The sequence below is a fragment of the Lathyrus oleraceus genome, chromosome 2 (assembly GCF_024323335.1).
Source record: "Lathyrus oleraceus cultivar Zhongwan6 chromosome 2, CAAS_Psat_ZW6_1.0, whole genome shotgun sequence".
In the NCBI taxonomy this organism is placed as follows: Eukaryota; Viridiplantae; Streptophyta; class Magnoliopsida; order Fabales; family Fabaceae; genus Lathyrus; species Lathyrus oleraceus.
The window spans coordinates 303639396-303661153 of NC_066580.1; the positions used below are offsets into that span (position 1 = coordinate 303639396).

General features: G+C 42.4%; 2 pseudogenes; both read right to left on the reverse strand.

Annotated features, from left to right (window-relative positions):
• Positions 1-580: 580 nt before the first annotated feature.
• LOC127122983 (translocon-associated protein subunit alpha-like) lies at positions 581-2138 on the reverse strand (annotated as a pseudogene).
• A 16680-nt stretch (positions 2139-18818) lies between these two features.
• LOC127122984 (translocon-associated protein subunit alpha-like) lies at positions 18819-20373 on the reverse strand (annotated as a pseudogene).
• Positions 20374-21758: the final 1385 nt, after the last annotated feature.

Genomic DNA, 21758 nt, shown 5'->3' on the forward strand with positions numbered 1-21758 from the left:
GTGAATTGGTTCATAGATGCATTGGTTCTATTATACCTTGGTCTTATGGTTTGAAAATATGCAGGGCTTTCAATAAGACCAAGTTGCTTGTTCATTTGGCTTGGAGCAGCAGGGCTTAAATGCAAGACCTGTTTGATGTAAATGAGGTTTTGTACCAGCTGGACGAATAAAAATCAAAGGCGAGGTAGTCATGATCAAGGTTGACTTATCCATCAGTTCATGCTTTTTGATGATGAAATATTATAATGCATCCTTGCCCTGTGTCTGCTTGAGGTTCAAGGCAATGCTAACTGATTTTACATGTTGTTGTTGCTGCTGGTGCAGGTTGAGCACTACAATGGTTTTGCTAGCAGGATAGTGCATAAATCTTGACTGAAGTATGTCATGTCACACATTTGGATTCATCAGTTCCTTTTGGCATGATGTCGTTGCTCCATGTTTAGCACTTTGGTTCTGGTTTGGGTATGTTTATGTAGGTTCAATGACTGGACTGGTTCAACATATCTGCTTCTGCCTTTCATTGGGACTTAATGCAGGATGGTATTGATGATGGATTTATTGATGCTGCAGGATATTGTTACTATGACGGTTGTTCTTCCGGCAGATGGAGGAGTTCTGGTTTCTTAAGGTTCTGTATTTGACCATTAATCCATAGCCCAAGTAGGACAAGAAGTGCAGTTCCAAGAGTAAAAAGAAAAGCAGATTCCATGCTGAATGAAACACCAGGCTCACAACTTCAATTGTTCCATTATAGAAGGTGTTTTGGTATGGATGTTGGTCCATCTCATAGACAATGGTGCCCACAAGATCAAACGGTCCAGGCTGCAAGAACTTGCTGACAGAAAATATATATGGGAAACTATCCTGAGCTGATGATGGCACAGAGCCATTGTTGAAAACCTGAACAGCAAGGTTTTGAAGAAGAAGATGACGATCAAATGGAAGATGAACACTAGCCTTAATAGCAACGACATTCAAACTTGACTGCCCATCATTTTTTAGACCAACAAGCAGCTCTGCCTCTTCACCACCTTTTACCAATCTTGCAATATTCTTAGGGAAGACAAAGATGGTATCAACTCCCGGAGCAGAAGGAAAGCCTCCATCCGCAAAGTCTTGAGAGAGCTAGCACAAAATCAACAACCTCCCAAGCATATTATATATGGAACAACCGAACTTTTAACTGGAGCGGACTTTGTAGAGCAACTTACATTGCTGGGGAAGAAGATGGGTTTGGGTAATGTTGGTCCTACCCCAGCTCAGTAGTTAAGATGTGAATGTATCTGCAATTCAGCTTGTCAAACTATTCTTTAGTATACAGAAGAACACTCTCAGACATTGTGAGGTAAAATAATGAAAAGTCAATATGCCTTTGATATTCATTGTCTAAAAATGTTGAAGGATTTTGTGTTTTACAGGGCCTTCTTGATTATAATTCAAGGCAATTGCTTCTTTGTAGTTTTTTTGTAGAATATATTCAATTATGCTTTATCTTCATTGTAGTGAAAAGTTTTTTTATTAACAAGTACAACATGCCTTTGATACTTTGTTTTCACTCTGCAAGTGAGATGTTATCATTGGAAATTATAATGTATTAATTCGAGCATCCATCTTGGCAAAAACCGAGGCAGCTAATCCAATACCACCACATTTATAATTCATATCCAAAAGGGTTGTCTCAAAAACATCATCACACAAACCAATTTCTCTCCTAACAGCGTAACCATGAATCGCACAGTCCTCATGCAGCGCCACCAATTTCGTCGGTCAACCGCATTTGCTATTGTCAAAATTTTCATCCAAGAGATACCAAAGAAACATATATAACTTTAAGCAACTGGCAAAAACAAAATTTTAGAGCGTGGAGTCCTCTCCGGTACATTGGTTGCCCATTCTCGTGCTGCTTAAGTTATAAGCATACAAACAGTTACCATTAAGTGTCATGCCCACATGCAGCAGCTAGAATGTAGAGTTTAGACATGTGATGACCCACAAAATATGGTTTCCCAAGGCCTATTTGATGCGGCTGAGTAAACCGATGAAGTTTTATTCCTTTTTAAATCAAACTTGGGTAACTCTCCATAAATTGATGTATATCCAAATTGTCCATTTTCTTCCAGCCCAACAAAATCCATCATTCTTAGTCATATTAAGCTCGCGTGCTTCTTTCACCGTCCTTGAGACCACTAGTTGGTAAAATTTCTCATGTCTTATATGTTGCACTTCTCGACGTTGCTCTAAGGCCATCAAAGGCGTAGTTGAACAGAAGACATGTGGAAAATTATTTTAACCATGCATGAATGAAATGACTGTAACATGAATAAAAGATCTTTCAATATGAAGTGAAGAGTTTAAACATGAAATGGTCATGAAGAGAAGTGCAAATGACCGATTGATGGGAAAGAAAATTCAGGGCCAAAATCGGGGTATGACAGTTGCCCCTATTTAAGTATCTTCAACTAGAGAGTATGAAGCAGGTCACTCTTCATATGATCATAGTGGGAGATGGTTAAATACTAAGAAAACCCGGATTTTGATCCTGAATCCCTATGACATGATTAACAATGCCTGTCAGAATTGGCAAAGAAGCAATCTCAAAAGAAGAATCCGTCTGGTACGGTGAAAATCGGCTCGAGTACCGAAACAGAAAGTTGACCTGGATACCAAAATAAATGGTAACACAGGAATACCCATGGCCTGAACGCCGCACATTAGTCTGAACACTAAGCATCGGAAAATGAGAGTATCAATGTTGGTCTGATCACCGGAAATCTGGTCTGAACACCACTTCGATCTGGAAATCGGAAAACTGGCCTGAATGCCACAAGTACTTCGACCTGATTGTCGGAAACTTCTTCGATCTGAATATCGGAAACTGACCTGAATGCCACTTCGGTCTGGATACCGGAAACTGGCCTGAATGCCATAAGTTGCATCGACCTGAATGTCGGAAACTTCTTCGATCTGAAAATCGGAAACTGGCCTGAACGCCACTTCGGTCTGGATACCGGGAACTGGCCTGAATGCCATAAGTTGCATCGACCTGAATGTCGGAAACTTCTTCGATCTGAATATCGGAAACTGGCCTGAATGCCACTTCAGTCTGAATACCGGAAACTGGCCTGAATGCCACTTCGGTCTGAATATCGGAAAATTGGCCTGAATGCCACTTCGGTCTGAATACCGGAAACTGGCCTGAATGCCACTTCGGTCTGGATACCGGAAACTGGCCTGAATGCCACTTCGGTCTGAATACCGGAAAATTGGCCTGAATGCCACTTCGGTCTGAATACCGGAAAAAACTGGCATGAATGCCACTTCGGTCTGGATACCGGAAAAACTGGCCTGAATGCCACTTCGGTCTGAATACCGGAAAAAACTGCATGCCTATCAGCCTCGGCAAAAATAGGGAAAATGATAATTGAGGCGGCACGTGGGCCAACGACCCATGCTGGGGATAATAAGTCATGAACAACCTTCAGTCTGAGCACTGGAAACAAACTTCTGGCTTATCACTTGGGATGCCGAGAATGTTTTATGCTTACATGCGTATGTTTGAATTTTGCGATGGCGTAATGCTCCGTGAAAATGGAAATGCTACGCGATTTGGGAGGATGCAATGCAATATGATTCTACATGCAGGGATGCGAAATGCTAGGGAAAATGCCAAGCCGAAGCAAGGAATCCTGTTGGGGAAATGATCACAATCTTCTGGACCCTGGCATTACTGTTGGAGATGCACAGCATAATGAACTATGTGGGGAAATGACCGGCCACGCGGTGTTCTGGCAATGACGAGATACCGAGACTCTGACTGGGGAGAGAACGGCGCTGCAAAACTGTTGTTGGGGGAAGCGATAGTGGTTCTGGCAACCATAATCTACGAGAGATGACTCAGCAGGGGGGAGCAAACACCGATACGGTACCGAGGTTATGCTTCCAGGAAAGAGATCATCGATCTGCGATTGAAATCCTCAATCTGGCATCGAACTCTGAGGAGCAGCTGCTTCTGCTGGGAAGATACAGTCTGGTACTGTCAACTCCGCTGGGGAGTGTATAGTCTGACACACATGCTCAGGAAATGCCCCGAGGGTATCTGTTCTGGATAGATGATCCAAAGCACTTAAGATTCACAGCAACTTTAAATGTTTATTAAGCATATACCTGTAAAGCTCTTATATGTCATGATGCAATGTTTTATCAAAAATTCGGACGTCATTTTTGCAAACAAAACAGTAAAATGAAAATGAAAACAGAGATATACTGAATAACATGATTTTATTGATTGAATGGCCTCTAAATAGGCATTTACATCAGGAAGCAATCCCTGGAAAGAGGTAATTGCACAAAATATAAAAAACAGAAAATAATTTAAATGGCAATGTGAAATGGATTTCTATCGGGTTCCAATTCTGCTATGACCCGCTCGTCTTCACGATCCTCCAGATGATCAGCCTTCTGAAAAGGTGATTAGATTGTTTCCTCCCCTTTTGAAAGTTTCTAGTCATCGACATGAGATGAGATTCAGAACTAACTCAGAACGCAGTCATTCGCTTAATCCTTAACTTTTGCCTGGATCGCCCTTTTCGGGTTTTCAATCCACCGGGATACCCATTTTTGCCTAAGTTGCCTTTTCAGGTTTTCAACTTACCGGGTGTACGATCTTTTCATTTTTAAATCCCTAATTTTTGCCCGAACCTTTTCATTTTCTTGGTTCGTCGGGATGCCCATTTTTGCCTGGACTGTTCTTTTTACCGTCCAGCGGGTCTATTTTATGCGAAGTATTTTTTAACTGCGTCTGAGTTCACAGGAGAAGTGAAGTCTTCACCATCCATCGTTGCAAGCATTAAGGCCCCACCATCAAAAACCTTGGTGACAATATACGGTCCATCATAGTTAGGAGTCCACTTGCCCCTGTGATCTGTCTGAGGAGGAAGGATCCTTTTCAACACTAAATCTCCGGCTTAGAAACAACGAGGACGCACTTTCTGATCAAAGGCTCTCTTCATCCGACTCTGATACAACTGCCCATGACAAATGGCTGCCATTCGCCTTTCTTCGATAAGACTCAACTCATTGAACCTTGTCCGAATCCATTCGGCTTCGTCTAACTTGACATCCAACAGAACTCTTAGAGAAGGAATCTCCACTTCAACAGGTAGGACTGCTTCCATACCATACACAAGGGAGTAAGGGGTCGCCCCGGTCGATGTACGTACTGAAGTGCGGTACCCATGCAAGGCGAAAGGTAGCATCTCATGCCAATCTCTGTATGTAACGACCATCTTCTGCACAATCTTCTTTATGTTCTTATTTGCTGCCTCAACAGCACCGTTCATCTTAGGACGATAAGGGGAAGAATTGTGATGCTGAATGTTGAAGTTCTGGCACAACTCCCTCATCATTTTGTTATTGAGATTAGAACCATTATCGGTAATGATTCTTTCGGGAATCCCATAGCGACAAATGATTTCTTTCTTGATGAAGCGGGCAACCACATGTCTGGTGACATTCGCGAACGACGCTGCTTCGACCCACTTGGTGAAATAGTCGATGGCAACAAGGATGAAGCGATGCCCATTGGAAGCAGTCGGCTCAATCTTTCCAATCATGTCGATGCCCCAAATCGCAAACGGCCACGGCGAAGACATCACATTCAGAGGATTCGGCGGTACATGCACCTTATCAGCATAAATCTGGAATTTATGGCACTTCCGAGCATACTTGAAACAATCTGATTCCATGGTCAGCCAATAATAACCCGCTCTTAACAATTTCTTAGCCATTGCATGTCCGCCGGCGTGAGTACCGAAGGAGCCCTCATGAACTTCTTGCATCAACATGTCTGCTTCGTGTCTGTCCACGCATCTGAGCAAAACCATGTCGAAGTTCCTCTTATACAGCACATCGTCTTTGTTCAAGAAGAAACTGCCTGCCAATCTTCTCAAAGTCTTTCTGTCATTGTTGGATGCCCCTGCAGGGTACTCTTGATTCTTCAGAAAGCATTTGATGTCGTGATACCAGGGCTTATCATCAACTACCAGTTCAGCAGCAAACACATACGCGGCCCTGTCAAGGCGCATTACATCGATCCTGGGAGCATGGTTCCACCAAACCACCTTGATCATGGAGGATAGAGTAGCAAGAGCATCTGCCATCTGGTTCTCATCACGAGGTATATGATACAGCTTTACTGTTGTGAAGAAGGTCAACAGTCTTCTCGTGTAATCTCTGTAGGGGACCAGAGTGGGCTGGAGAGTGTTCCAATCACCATTCACTTGATTGATCACCAGAGCTGAATCTCCGAAGATGTCCAGAGTCTTGATTCTCAAATCAATGGCTTGCTCAATACCCAAGATACAGGCCTCGTACTCAGCTTCATTATTGGTGCATTCGAAGGTCAGACGAGCGGTGAAGGGCATATGGGCACCTTTCGGAGTAGTAATGACAGCACCAATTCCACTTCCTCTGGCATTGACAGCCCCATCAAACGTTAAAATCCACTTTTCATCTGGATCAGGTCCCTCCCCAACAACTGGCTCTTCACAGTCTTTCATCTTGAGGAACATGATGTCTTCATCTGGAAAATCAAACTTCATCGGCTCATAGTCTTCAATCGGTTGTTGAGCAAGATAGTCTGACAGAATACTCCCCTTGATGGCTTTCTGGGATGTATACTGGATATCATACTCTGTCAGTACCATTTGCCAACGAGCAACCCTTTCGGTGAGAGCTGGCTTCTCGAATATATACTTGACTGGATCCATCTTGGAGATCAGTAAAGTTGTGTGAGTCAGCATATATTGTCTCAATCGCTTAGCAGCCCATGCAAGTGCACAACATGTCTTCTCAAGCATTGAGTATCTCGACTCGCAATCTGTGAACTTCTTACTCAAGTAGTAGATGGCATGTTCTTTTCTACCTGTCTCGTCGTGTTGACCGAGAACACAACCCATGGAATTGTCGAGTACTGTCAAGTACATAATCAGCGGTCTCCCTGAGACTGGAGGCATAAGGATAGGAGGATTCTGCAAATACTCTTTTATCTTTTCAAAAGCCCTTTGACAATCGTCATTCCACCTGATAGCCTGATCTTTCCTCAACAATTTGAAAATTGGCTCACACGTGGCTGTTAGATGAGAGATGAACCTTGCAATGTAGTTCAACCTTCCTAAGAAACCACGGACTTGCTTCTCTGTTCTTGGCTCAGGCATTTCCTGTATTGCTTTCACTTTGTCAGGATCCACCTCAATCCCTTTTCCGCTAACAATAAAACCCAGTAGCTTTCCAGATCTTACCCCGAAAGTGCACTTATTCGGATTAAGCCTCAGCTTGAATTTCCTTAACCGTTCAAACAATTTCTGCAGATTCACCAAATGTTCTTCTTCTGTCTGAGATTTGGCAATCATATCGTCCACATAAACCTCGATTTCATGATGAATCATATCATGGAATAAAGTCACCATAGCTCGTTGATATGTTGCCCCAGCGTTTTTCAGACCAAACGGCATCAACTTGTAGCAGAAGGTGCCCCATGGGGTTATGAAAGTTGTCTTCTCCATGTCTTCTGGTGCCATCTTGATTTGGTTATAGCCAGAAAAGCCATCCATGAAGGAGAATACCGAGAACTGAGCTGTGTTATCCACCAAAACATCGATGTGAGGTAATGGGAAATCATCTTTAGGACTGGCTCTATTTAGATCCCGGTAGTCGACACACATCTGTACCTTTCCATCCTTCTTAGGTACTGGGACGATATTTGAAACCCATGGCGGATAATTTGTGACTGCTAGAAACCCTGCATCCAACTGTTTTTGCACTTCTTCCTTTATCTTGACAGCCATCTCTGGTCTTGTTCTTCTGAGCTTCTGCTTGACCGGAGGACAACCCTCTTTGAGAGGTAAACGGTGTACCATAATGTCTGTGTCAAGCCCTGGCATATCCTGATAAGACCAAGCGAAGACGTCAACATACTCTTGCAACAGTTCAATCAACCCCTTCTTTACATCGTCTTCCAAAGCAGCCCCTATCTTGATTTCTTTCTTGACGTCCTCGGTGCCAAGATTAATCACTTCAGTAGACTCTTGATGCGGTTGAATGGCCCTTTCCTCCTGTTTTAACAGCCTAGCAAGTTCTTCAGGGAGTTCACAGTCTTCATCACCCTCTTCTTCAGCTTGGAAGATTGGATTTTCGAAGTCGAAGCGAGCCATAGCAGAACTGTTATCAATAGGATCCGGTGATGTGCATCTGCATGAGTGATGGTATGTGCTTATGAGTGTGAACAGTGAGTGAAAACTAAACAAAACATTGCCAAATATTTTTATTCTTTTGAAATTTTGAAAACTGCAAAAAATGGAATGACAATGAACAAAACATTTGAATGCAAAAGACGTCCTTCATTTATGATAAACAATGCAGGTATTCACATAGATGAGCCCTACAATGAGTCATTACGCCCTGGGCGGAACGCAAGCCTTGGACATGCATGAATAAACAAAGAAAAATTACTCCTCTAGAAGAGTGACTTGGACAATTTCCTCGGAAGACCAATTGTTGATGACTTCACCCGGGATCCTCGGACGCACCCAGTTGTCGATGTCGCAATCACTATCCCCATCTTCATCGTTGATCGCCGAGATCTGGCCATATTGGATGACGCCAGCACTGGAGAAAGTAATCGGCCCCTGACGAGTCTGAAGTGCTGAAGTTGTAGAAGTCAGCGCTGGTTGATACCCAATCCCGAACTTGTCGTCTTTCATTGGTAACTCCAACAGACGTCCCCAACCGGGAGCAACACCTGAATCCACCAAGGCCTGTGCCTGCTTGAAGGATGAGATAGAGGCACCTGCTTTAACCTCTTCCACCGGAGCTGCATCCTTGACCTGAACTGATTCAAAGGCCTGACAGAGAGTCTCATGAATTTCACCTTCTACCTCTACGTACTTGAAGGTAGACAGGTTACTTACCAGGATGTCCTCCTCACCACAGACAGTGATAACTCTTCCATTGACTGGGAACTTGATCTTCTGATGCAGTGTTGATGAGACTGCCCCAGCATTGTGGATCCAAGGACGACCCAGAAGGCAACTGTACGAGGGACTAATATCCATCACATAGAATACGGTGTTGAAGGTTTGTGATCCAATCTAAATTGGCAATTCTACCTCTCCAAACACCGACCTCTTAAAACCATTGAAGGCTTTCACCACGAGATTAGAAGGCTTCAAAACCAAACCTTCTACTTCTAACCTTGACAGGGCTCTCTTGGGTAGCACATTGAGAGAGGAACTTGTATCCACCAGAACGTGAGATAACACGGTGTCTTTGCATTCCATTGAGATATGCAAAGCTTTGTTATGGTTGCGTCCAGCTGGTGTTAAGTCAGAATCAGTAAAACCCAGCCCGTTGCTTGTATGAACATTTGCAATGATCCCTTCTAGCTGGTTTACAGAGATCTCCTGAGGCACATATGCAGCGTTAAGGACCTTCAGAAGTTCCTCCCTGTGTGCCTCTGAACACAACAGGAGTGAGAGAATGGATATCTTAGACGGCGTCTGAATCAACTGATCGACTACTTTGTAGTCGCTTTTCTTTATAATTCTTAAAAGCTCGTCCACATCATTCGAGAAAGTGGGCTCTGAGCCAGTCCGGGGTGCAGAAGTGTCCTCATTTACAACTTGCTTGCCTTTGGCCTTAACCGCGGCATCAGTGCTCTCAGCTTGGGTAATGGGTGGCGAGAATAGTCTGCCACTCCTGGTGAATCGCCCGATTCCACCAACATTGTCCACTGCGGGACCTTCAACTTCGAGTTCAGACTTTTGACCCTCTTCTACCTTCAAAGGTCGTTCCACCCCATGATCGTGTGTGTATACACTCCCCCCATAATGCCAAGGAATGGCCCTATCGCTTGTGAAAGGTAAAGGACCAGGGGTTGTGATTGTCATAGCGGCCGGTCGCACTGGTGGCACTGGTTGTGCTTCTGGCACACTGATCTGATTAGTCGGGTAAAAGATGGTGATAGTAGCGACATCATAGTCATACTCAGGAATCTCATTCATTGAAACAAAAACATCCGGAAACACCGGAATCAAGTTCAATTACATCAAAATCAGACACATTGTTTGGTGTATCAGCAACAACATTTGAAAAATTAAATACATCAATGGGAAATACACAATCAGCAGGAACAACATTTGTGAATTCTTCAACAGCATCTTCAAATACCTCTTCAACTACCCCTTCAGCAAACTCTTTGACAGACAAGTCTTCAACTTGGAGGGTACCATTGTCAAGCAAGACCTGGATACCCTGCTGCAGCTTCAAGCAATCCTCACCCTGTATAGCGCAATCCAAACAACCTTTCCCACAACCGGGGAAAACATCAACCTTCAGCAAGCATTCCTTAATTTCCAACAACGGAGTCTTCAACTTCAACACATCCTTAACGGACTTGGCTTCTTCTTCCAGCATATTCACATTTGCACCACCATGCTGTGGCATAGGATTGTTGACGACATTAGGAGCCGGTGCAAGGTTGGTAGCCTTTGAATCTATGAGGTCATGAACTACGTGCTTAAAAGCTTTGCAGTTCTCAATATTGTGGCCAGGTGCCCCAGAGTGGAAACTACACCTAGCATTGGCATCGTAACCCACCGGAAGTCTACCAACAGGAGGAGCCAGAGTGCGTAACTGCACAAGTTGTAGCTGTTGAAGACTAGCAAGCAGTTGAGCGCACGACATTGGAAGAGTGTTGAAACGCCGGTCCATCATCCTCTGCCTCTGTTGATAGGCGGGTCTGTTACCTGGTTGTTGTTGTTGATGTTGAGTTTGCTGACGTTGTAGTTGTTGTTGTTGTAGTGGTGCTGCAGCCGGAATGGTCACAGCCGCAACATACGGTCGCTGATGATAGTTTTGAAAATTATTCCTCCTGTTTTGATATGAAGACACAGAATTCACACCCCCTCCCTCTGCTTCTGTCCTCCCATAAATGGCTTCTTTACTCCTGATGAAGATCCACCTCCATTGTGGCTCTTGTAGGTCTTCAGGTAATTCTCTACCCTTTCTCCGGTAGAGACCACATCAGCAAAGTTGGAGGCATTGCACCCCACCAGACGCTCCAGGTAAGGTCCAGGCAACGTATTCATGAACATGTTGGCCATTTCCTTTTCCAACATGGGAGGTTGAACATGGGAAGCTGTCTCCCTCCAGCGTTGAGCGTATTCCCTGAAGCACTCATTGCTTTTAAGAGACAGGTTCTGGAGTTGAGTTCTGTCCGGGGCCATGTCTGCATTATACTGGTATTGCTTCACGAAAGCTTCCGCCAAATCCCTCCAGCAACGGGTATGGGCTCTATCCAACCTCATGTACCATTCCAGGGATGCCCCAGCTAGGCTGTCCTGGAAGAAGTACATAAGTAGCTTCTCGTCATCAGAGTATGCAACCATCTTTCGGAAGTAGGCTTGCACATGGGTCTTCGGGCAAGAGCTACCATTGTACTTGTCAAAGATTGGGACTTTGAACTTTGGTGGGACCCTCACGCCTGGGACCAATCCCAAGTCAGAAACATCTACCCCTAGGGGGTTTTGTCCTTCTACCGCCTTCAACCTCTCCTCTAATCTCCTGAACATGGGATCCATGCCATGGCCCAAACCAAAGTCTTCTGGCAGCAAGAACTGATCATCTTGATCATCGTGAATGGGTTGTTGATCGTGGTTGTTATGTGGGATCGGGACAGGCCCCGGTCCATTAACCTCTGCAACTGGAGGATCAGTCACAACCTCTGGTTGAGTAGTTGCGGGATTGCTTTGTATCATTTGTCTAATCTCTTGTTGTCCTTGCGCTACTCCCTGAACCACGTCTATGAACTGGTTCATGCGGACCCTCATCTCAGCAAGTTCTGCTTGTAGACTTTCCATTGCTTTCTGCTGGTTTCTGCGGGTACCGTACCGGTGAATTCCTGAATCAGCTATCCTGCTAGTGGAACACAAAATAATATGAGAACACCGCAGCGGTACCTGTTATGCAGGATATGAAAATGAATATGTAAATGCAATGACATGTTTATCAAATCCAAAAGGTATTCTACCCCCTTGATTCCAGTCTCACATCAGGTGAATAGTGCAAGAAGACCGAGCCATGGATAAACTTCTGAGATGAATATGCAATAAAGGGAAACCATCATACAAACAAGTTCAAGGAAAGGGGCCTTAGCCGAAAGTACATCAAAAGAGACTCTCCACAACAAGCCTGTGGATCATCACTATACAACAACAAAGCAATAAGTAAAGGGAGGAGCAATAATCAGGACTCAGCCTCCTATGTACAAACCATAAGGACTGCTCCTCACTTCAGCCAGCAATGTTATCGTGTCAGGATGATCCGGGAATTCTATCAAACGCCGGATAAGCAGATTCCTCTGGTGAATAGCTCCATCCAACTCGTTGATGTGCTCTCTGTAGTAATTCCCATCATCTTCTCCGAATACCTCTTCTAGTCTGGATTTCTTCAAACCTGCCAACACCTTAAGTTCTTCAATCTGTCCTCGAGCCTCATTGAGTTGATCGGTGATGTAACCATTGGTAGAACGGGCGCACAGAAGCTCATTGTTTTTCTCCTTCAGCAAAGTCTTCAATTTCTCCATCTGACCAGTCAGTTCGGTCACCATCTCCTCCTCCTTTTCCTTCCGAGAAGTTGAAAATGCATCCCATCGCTCTTTCCACCCTGCCAATTTACCATGAGCATCCATTAATTGTTGCTTGACTCGCCTCAACTCAGAACTGGATGATCCCAAGGCCTTGTCTGTCTTCCTGAAGAAGTCCACCTCTACAGCTAATTTCCTTTCTGCTTCCTCTTGCAATCTAACGGCTTTCCCCTTCTGATATTCTGCCTCATGGAATTGATGCATATAGTCTTGCAACTTCACACTTAACTCCGAGTTTTCAATTTGAAGCTCCTCCATGGCTTTCTTCAGTTTGTCATACTCCTCTCGGCTCACCATTGTTGACTGCGCAGGAGTAGGTGGATACAAAGGTTCTTCTATAGGAAACGGCAGACCCAACTCTTCGACTCTTCCTTGAAGCCACTCTCCATACTGAGGGTAAGTTCTACAATCTCCTTTCCCAAGCACAGTTCTTCCTCTTTTGATCACCTTGAGCCAGGCCTCAGCTGCCTTACGGGATACAGTCAAATCAGGCGAAGAATGGAAAAACAGAGATTCTTCCACATCCTTTTCCAAAGGCGAAGTTCTTAAAGCATATCCAAACTGTCTGACTGCTAGAGAAGGATTATAGTTGATTCCTCCTCTTCTTCCTACCAACGGTACATTTGGGAAGTTCCCACAACTGTGAATAATATCCGCCCGAAGCAAGCTCCGGTCAGACCACCAAGAAATATCTTCAGCTCTCAACCCCATCAATCTCTTCGACCAACTCAATGAGTCCTCGACATCAATGAACGCTCCTGATTTGGGTAGGTGAGAACTGAACCACTTATAAAACAAAGGTGCACAACAATTCACCAATCCTCCTTTTCTATTCTCATTCCTGTGATGCACCGAATGAAAGAAATCTCCTAGCAAGGTCGGCACCGGATTTCCCAACACGAAGAGGCGTATTGCGTCCATGTCCACAAATTTGGCAACATTAGGGAACAGGACAATCCCATACACACAAAGAGCCAACACAACATTGAAACCCCTCTGGTCACCATCTTCAAGTTTCTTCTTTGCTTCTCCTAGTAAGAAACTCAAATGAAAACCATTGACTCCTCCCTTCTGACACATATTAGCCTTCAAGACTGATTTCCCCAAATATGTGGCCGAAGCAACCATGCTGAGATCGGGCAGAAACTCAGAACTGTAGAACAACAACTGTGACTTGATAGGAACTCTGAGAAAACTGGCAATCTCCTCCAAAGTAGGGACCAAAATATAATCCGGGAATGTGAAACACCTCAATGGAGGGTCATAGAACTGCAGCAGTGTGAATAGAGCATCATGTTGATCCTTGGAAAGAACCGTGACGAAACTTAGGATCAAACCGTAATCCTTTCGGAATCCTTCTAGAGAATCAGGATCCATTAACTTCATCAACTGTTGAATAGGCTCCAGACAGACCATCGGAAACTTGTAGGCGATATGTCTCTTTCTGCCAATATCCATCTTAAGAGAACCAGAAAACCCCCGACCGGAATCAAGAAGAAGATGTAAACCCCCTAGAAATGGATAAACATGTGTTAAATGATATGAATGCAGAATGATGTGATGCAATGCAATGTCATGGAAATCAAGATTGCTTGAACATCTGTCGGGTTGCACTGTCTGAAAAGAAACCCACTGAGGAATGTAATACAAGATCAAAACTCTGCTCCAGAAAACCGGGTTGGTTGGAGGTTAAGGTTCCCTGAATTTAGCCCGCCCCTCACTGGTAGGTTCTAAGAACAAAAGTTTGTCAGCTTTAGCCCTTCAGTCGAGAATAATACGTTTACCACTGAAGGTTTGGCATTATTACGGGATAAAAGACCTCTGCTGACTCCCCTCAACAGGATATCCTAAAGCAAGTTCCCAGTCTCGGGGTCCTCGGATTGAGCAGCGAGAATGCGCCCACCAGAGCTAACATAATCACGTCTTGGAGGAGAGGCCTCGACTGAGTTCTCAAGAAATGGTCACCAGAGTCGACGATTTCTAAAGGAATATTTGTCGTTATGGAACACCCATAGGACAAAATATATCCAACAGAAACCTCGTCTGGAATGTGGGTCTCATGAACGACTTAACGTAGCAACATACCACGCAAGCCTCATGACTATCCACTCTAACACCTATGTGTACACTCAAGCCTGGGTAGTGGGCTTATCTCTCATAGAACAGTCCCAACCCAACAAACAAACAACCCACAGAACCCACAGATACAGCAAACATATGTACATGAATGCAATAAGGTAAAGCAGGTAAATGCTGAAAATAAATAACTGTACAAAAGAATAAACACCCAACAAACACGAAACCTACAAAAGCTAGGAGGGACTCGCTTAGGGAAACCGGGTCTCAAGCAGAGTCGCCAGCTGTCGCAACCTGAAAAATACAGTGTGCGAAAAAACAACCGGCGAGAAAGAAATGACAGAAGAGTCGCCACCGTGCGTTATTTATCCCAAAGGAGGGAAAGGAAACGCTCGAAGTAAACCTGGAAAGAGGAAAGGAAAAGACAAGGTCTCGCAACCAAATCTTAGGTTCGGGAGTCGATTATGCGAAGGGAAGGTATTAGCACCCCTACGCATCCGTAGTACTCTACGGGATCCACTCTTGTTATTCTTGTCTAAAGGGTGTGTGTTTATCTAATGTACTATTTACTAAAAGGGTCAAGAGAAAAATGACTCGCACAGATATCGCATCCATTGCATACGTATCTCATCTGGAATGAGAATCAGAGTCTTCGTAGCTTGGCTACCTATGGGTGAAAGAGATGTGTGCTCGCTAAGACATCGCGTCTTATGCCTACGTATCTCATCGGGAATGAGAATCAGAGCAAAACGTAGTTCAGCTAACTATGGGAACAAAGGTCTCGATTGCAACTAGGGCAAGAGAAAAGGAAAGTCTCGATCGCAACGAGGGCGAGAGAAAGGATCGCAACGAGGGCGAAAGCAAACAAGGATTAGTTGTTAGTTTTTAGTCAAACTCGGCAAGACATCGCATCTTGTGCCTACGTATCTCATCTGAACATGAGAATCAGAGTTGCCGTAGTTCGGCTACATAGGGATTGCCATCTGAACATGGAATTACAAAGGAGGACACCAGTTGTGTCAGAGGAGAGTGGGCGATGTGTTCACGTCCTAACAGTAGGTATCGCAGCTCGCTGAATCGAGTCTTAGGCAGTTACCTCTTTGCAATAGAACGGACTACATGCCACAAGATCGGAGACGCTCGGAAAGGTCTAGAAGTGGGGAAGCTCTGCCCTAGAGTTGTCATGCAATATGTATTTAAGTGTTTAGGATTTACAAATGGGAATATCTACCTAATGTTAGCATGCAAAGAATATGGGAATTCTACCTATGTTATCATACAAAAGGATATGGGAATCCTACCTATGTTATCATACAAAAGGTTCTATCTAATGGGTGCTACCGAATCGGAACAAGAATTGACGAGTGGAGCAAGGAGAAATGTTAGGGATAAGGGTAGATGGCGATGCATGAAGCAATCGACTTACAAGGTTGATGGCGATGCATAAAGCAATCGACTTACAAAAGGGTGGATGAATACGTGCTGGTTCTGTTAGGTTTTGAAAAATGATTACTCGACGTTGGATCGAGGTTTTGATCTTGTTTTGAAATGGTTATCGAATGTTCATTTTAATTCTTGTATTAATAGATGAATAAAGAATGAAAGAATAAATATTATACATTTCATGGGAGAGGGATACATTTGTTATGAATGGGGGTTGACAAAAATCATGAAATAATTAAATCGGGCCCAAACAACAAAATGACTCGAAATATGAGTGTAAGTGCAAGAGAACCGGCTCATTGTAAGAAATCCCAAGAGTAAGCTATGTGAGGTTGATGGCGATGCTTAAAAAGCAATCGACTTACAAGGGTGTGGAAAAATGGGCTCGACATTGAATCGAGAAAATATGATTTTTATAATTTTAAAATGGTTTCGAATGGGTTTTTTTTTATCAATGAGATTGTGATGATTTATCATGATTGTAACGTAACTCACACATAAAGGCAAATAATTTGTACAAATGAATGAACAAACACAAATATAATAATTCACATAAATCCCAAAAAAAAAAGAATAATCACATAAGTCATATTAAAAATAAAACAATAAAAAATGAATAAATGATAGAAACATGTTAGTTAAATGGTAAGGCTAGGTAATTAAATGTGAGAATTAAAGAAAATCTGGAAAAATCAAAATGTTGGAAAACCAAAGCAACATACCCGGGTATTGAACCCACCCCACTCAAGACTATGATACTACCCTTCTCCACCAGACCACTCATGGTTATTTATTATTTTGATGCTACTTTAAATATATAAACCAAAATAGATTAAACATTAGAATAAAAACTAAAATAAAAAAAGTCTGTTGGACTACAAGTAGTTAAACCCAGCCGCCTGGCTGTTGGGTTTTTCAATGGGGAATAAGTTGAAAACATAAAAACAATTATTAACTAAACCTAGGAATTCTAAGCAAAACCTTTAATGTTTTAAAAAACCTACTCTGTTTAAAATAAAATATAAAAGAAAGAAAATAAGGAAAACGAAACAATAGACACTTCCGTCTCCCTCTCACACTGCGTCTCTCACCATCTCATAAACTCTCTCAAGCTCAAAGAAATCGCTCCCTCAATCCCCAATCTCACTCAAACGCGACCTCACGATTACTCTCAAAGTCTCTCTCTCAACTTTCGCCGTTACCAAACGGGGTTCCTCTCAAACACTCATCTCTCTCAATCGCTCTCAAAATCGTTCTCTCTCAACTCTCAACATCTCTCTCTCACTCACACAATATCTCCATCAACAAGCATATGAAAAGGATAAAAGGAAAAAGGAGAAGTTCTTACAAAGTGTCACGGCGGTGGTGAAAGGCGTGAAGAAGCTGGCCTCCCAATCCAGGTGATCGATTTTGGGATTTTAGGGTTTTTGTTTGAGATTTTCCGCCTCCAAGTTTTTCTGTCGTTAATTCCCCCTCTCTCTTACTGATTCGTTTTCTATTTATGCTTTGCTGATTAGGGTTTCAATGGGTATCGTGGAGTTCAAAAGGAGCATCCTGCAAAATCTTTTTTTGATGCTCAGAATTTGGTCCATCTCGTTTGATACTTGGATCTGGAACAGGTAACCTGAGCATGTGCCTTCTTCTTTGTTTTTGTCTCTATTCTGTTTTGGGAATTTTCTGGAATTTAACTGCCTTGCTGTTTTACTTTATCCTTTTTACTGCAGTGAATTTTTTTTGTGAAAACTCAAGAGCAGTTTCGGTTGAGTAGAAACGAAAACGAAACGGTTTGGGATGAACAGGTTGTATGGTGCTTGTGGAATTGATTCATGTTGGTAGTTCCATCAAAGAGGACGAGTATGTCTTCCGGTAGCCCTACCACAAAGTAATGCATTCTTAGGAATAGGATATTCATCTCTCAGTGATGTTGAGTCTGTATATGTTCACTGCAGGTTACCATGCTCCCATGAGCATTTTGGTCTATAACCATGGAGTTGGTTTGTTGTATTTTGGTAACAGGTGAATTGGTTCATAGATGCATTGGTTCTATTATACCTTGGTCTTATGGTTTGAAAATATGCAGGGCTTTCAATAAGACCAAGTTGCTTGTTCATTTGGCTTGGAGCAGCAGGGCTTAAATGCAAGACCTGTTTGATGTAAATGAGGTTTTGTACAAGCTGGACGAATCAAAATCAAAGGCGAGGTAGTCATGATCAAGGTTGACTTATCCATCAGTTCATGCTTTTTGATGATGAAATATTATAATGCATCCTTGCCCTGTGTCTGCTTGAGGTTCAAGGCAATGCTAACTGATTTTACATGTTGTTGTTGCTGCTGCTGCAGGTTGAGCACTACAATGGTTTTGCTAGCAGGATAGTGCATAAATCTTGACTGAAGTATGTCATGTCACACATTTGGATTCATCAGTTCCTTTTGGCATCATGTCGTTGCTCCATGTTTAGCACTTTGGTTCTGGTTTGGGTATGTTTATGTAGGTTCAATGACTGGACTGGTTCAACATATCTGCTTCTGCCTTTCATTGGGACTTAATGCAGGATGGTATTGATGATGGATTTATTGATGCTAAAGGATATTGTTACTATCACGGTTGTTCTTCCGGCAGATGGAGGAGTTCTGGTTTCTTAAGGTTCTGTATTTGACCATTAATCCATAGCCCAAGTAGGACAAGAAGTGCAGTTCCAAGAGTAAAAAGAAAAGCAGATTCCATGCTGAATAAAACACCAGGCTCACAACTTCAATTGTTCCATTATAGAAGGTGTTTTGGTATGGGTGTTGGTCCATCTCATAGACAATGGTGCCCACAAGATCAAACGGTCCAGGCTGCAAGAACTTGCTGACAGAAAATATATATGGGAAACTATCCTGAGCTGATGATGGCACAGAGCCATTGTTGAAAACCTGAACAGCAAGGTTTTGAACAAGAAGTTGACGATCAAATGGAAGATGAACACTAGCCTTAATAGCAACGACATTCAAACTTGACTGCCCATCATTTTTTAGACCAACAAGCAGCTCTGCCTCTTCACCACCTTTTACTAATCTTGCAATATTCTTAGGGAAGACACAGATGGTATCAACTCCCGGAGCAGAAGGAAAGCCTCCATCCGCAAAGTCTTGAGAGAGCTAGCACAAAATCAGCAACCTCCCAAGCATATTATATATGGAACAACCGAACTTTTAACTGGAGCGGACTTTGTAGAGCAGCTTATATTGCTGGGGAAGAAGATGGGTTTGGGTAATGTTGGTCCTACCCCAGCTCAGTAGTTAAGATGTGAATGTATCTGCAATTCAGCTTGTCAAACTATTCTTTAGTATACAGAAGAACACTCTCAGACATTGTGAGGTAAAACAATGAAAAGTCAATATGCCTTTGATATTCATTGTCTAAAAATGTTGAAGGATTTTGTGTTTTACAGGGCCTTCTTGATTATAATTCAAGGCAATTGCTTCTTTGTAGTTTTTTTGTAGAATATATTCAATTATGCTTTATCTTCATTGTAGTGAAAAGTTTTTTTATTAACAAGTACAACGTGCCTTTGATACTTTGTTTTCACTCTGCAAGTGAGATGTTATCATTGGAAATTATAATGTATTAATTCGAGCATCCATCTTGGCAAAAACCGAGGCAGCTAATCCAATAGCACCACATTTATAATTCATATCCAAAAGGGTTGTCTCAAAAACATCATCACACAAACCAATTTCTCTCCTAACAGCGTAACCATGAATCGCACAGCCCTCATGCAGCGCCACCAATTTCGCCGGTCAACCGCATTTGCTATTGTCAAAATTTTCATCCAAGAGATACCAAAGAAACATATATAACTTTAAGCAACTGGCAAAAACAAAATTTTAGAGCGTGGAGTCCTCTCCGGTACATTGGTTGCGCATTCTCGTGTTGCTTAAGCTATAAGCATACAAACAGTTACCATTAAGTGTCATGCCCACATGCAGCAGCTAGAATGTAGAGTTTAGACATGTGATGACCCACAAAATATGGTTTCCCAAGGCCTATTTGATTCGGCTGAGTAAACCGATGAAGTTTTATTCCTTTTTAAATCAAACTTGGGTAACTCTCCATAAATTGATGTATATCCAAATTGTCCATTTTCTTCCAGCCCAACAAAATCCATCATTCTTAGTCATATTAAGCTCGCGTGCTTCTTTCACCGTCCTTGAGACCACTAGTTGGTAAAATTTCTCATGTCTTAGATGTTGCACTTCTCGACGTTGCTCTAAGGCCATCAAAGGCGTAGTTGAACAGAAGACATGTGGAAAATTATTTTAACCATGCATGAATGAAATGACTGTAACATGAATAAAAGATCTTTCAATATGAAGTGAAGAGTTTAAACATGAAATGGTCATGAAGAGAAGTGCAAATGACCGATTGATGGGAAAGAAAATTCAGGGCCAAAATCGGGGTATGACAACTGGACAGAATGATTGGTCATGAGCGTTCAGCCTTGCCAGCAAGGCTTTAATGAAACGTTGCGCTGCACTGTAGCGCACCTTGGTTTGAAAGCATACATACTTCGATCCTGGCCACCAGCATTTCCATTTTGCTTTTTACATTTTTTTCACATATACTTCACATGTGCATATCACTTGTTTCACCTTTTTTTAAATTTTTCACCACACTAAATAAATCATAACTCATTCAATATTGATCCAATTAATATGAGATTTTTTCCATGATAATCCTTGCCATGTCTAGTATTTTTTGATGATTTTTATGGAAATTGTGCACGTGTGGAATCTGTTTTGGCTTAGGGTTTATGTGAACGTGTCATTTGTTGCACCTTGCTTGGTATTTTGATCATGAAATAATGATGCTTAATTGGATGGAGCTGAAATTTTGTGTGCATATTCTAGACACCGTTAGGAGAATTTTGGTATATGGTTTGTGATTTTTGCATTCCTGGATTGTGAGATATGCTTTGATCTTTGGAGGTGTGACAATTTGTGTCACACCATTTCATGTCCAAATTCATGATTTTGTTACCATGCCATATGAACTCAAAATGATCTGAATTTTTGCATGTTGATACTTATGAATGTCAGGATTGCTTGTGATTTGTCCTGGAATTTTTGAATGCATTTCCAATTTGATTGAGATTTTATTCCCTGTTTGACCAATTGTTGACTTCTTGTGAGACATGGTTTTATATGATTTGTGAAATTCTTGTGGTTTATTGGATGGACTTGAAATTTGGCATGTGTATTATAGACATCTTGAAGTTTGCCATGGCTTTGGTTTCATTCATTTATCGTGTTTGGTTTATGTTTTATGCTTTCTTGAAGTTGATGCATGTTTTGATGCCTTGTATGAGCTTGTTTGAACTTGTGTTGACTTGATGAATTTAAATGACTTGCTTCCCTTGGTCCAAATGACTTGAAATTTGGTATGATTTTCATGTTATGAATGCTGTTTGACCATGAATATTTTGGGGATTTATTGAAATGTTTGTGAGTTGATTTGAGTTGAATCTTTCTGTTTGGTTCTATGAGCTTCAAATTG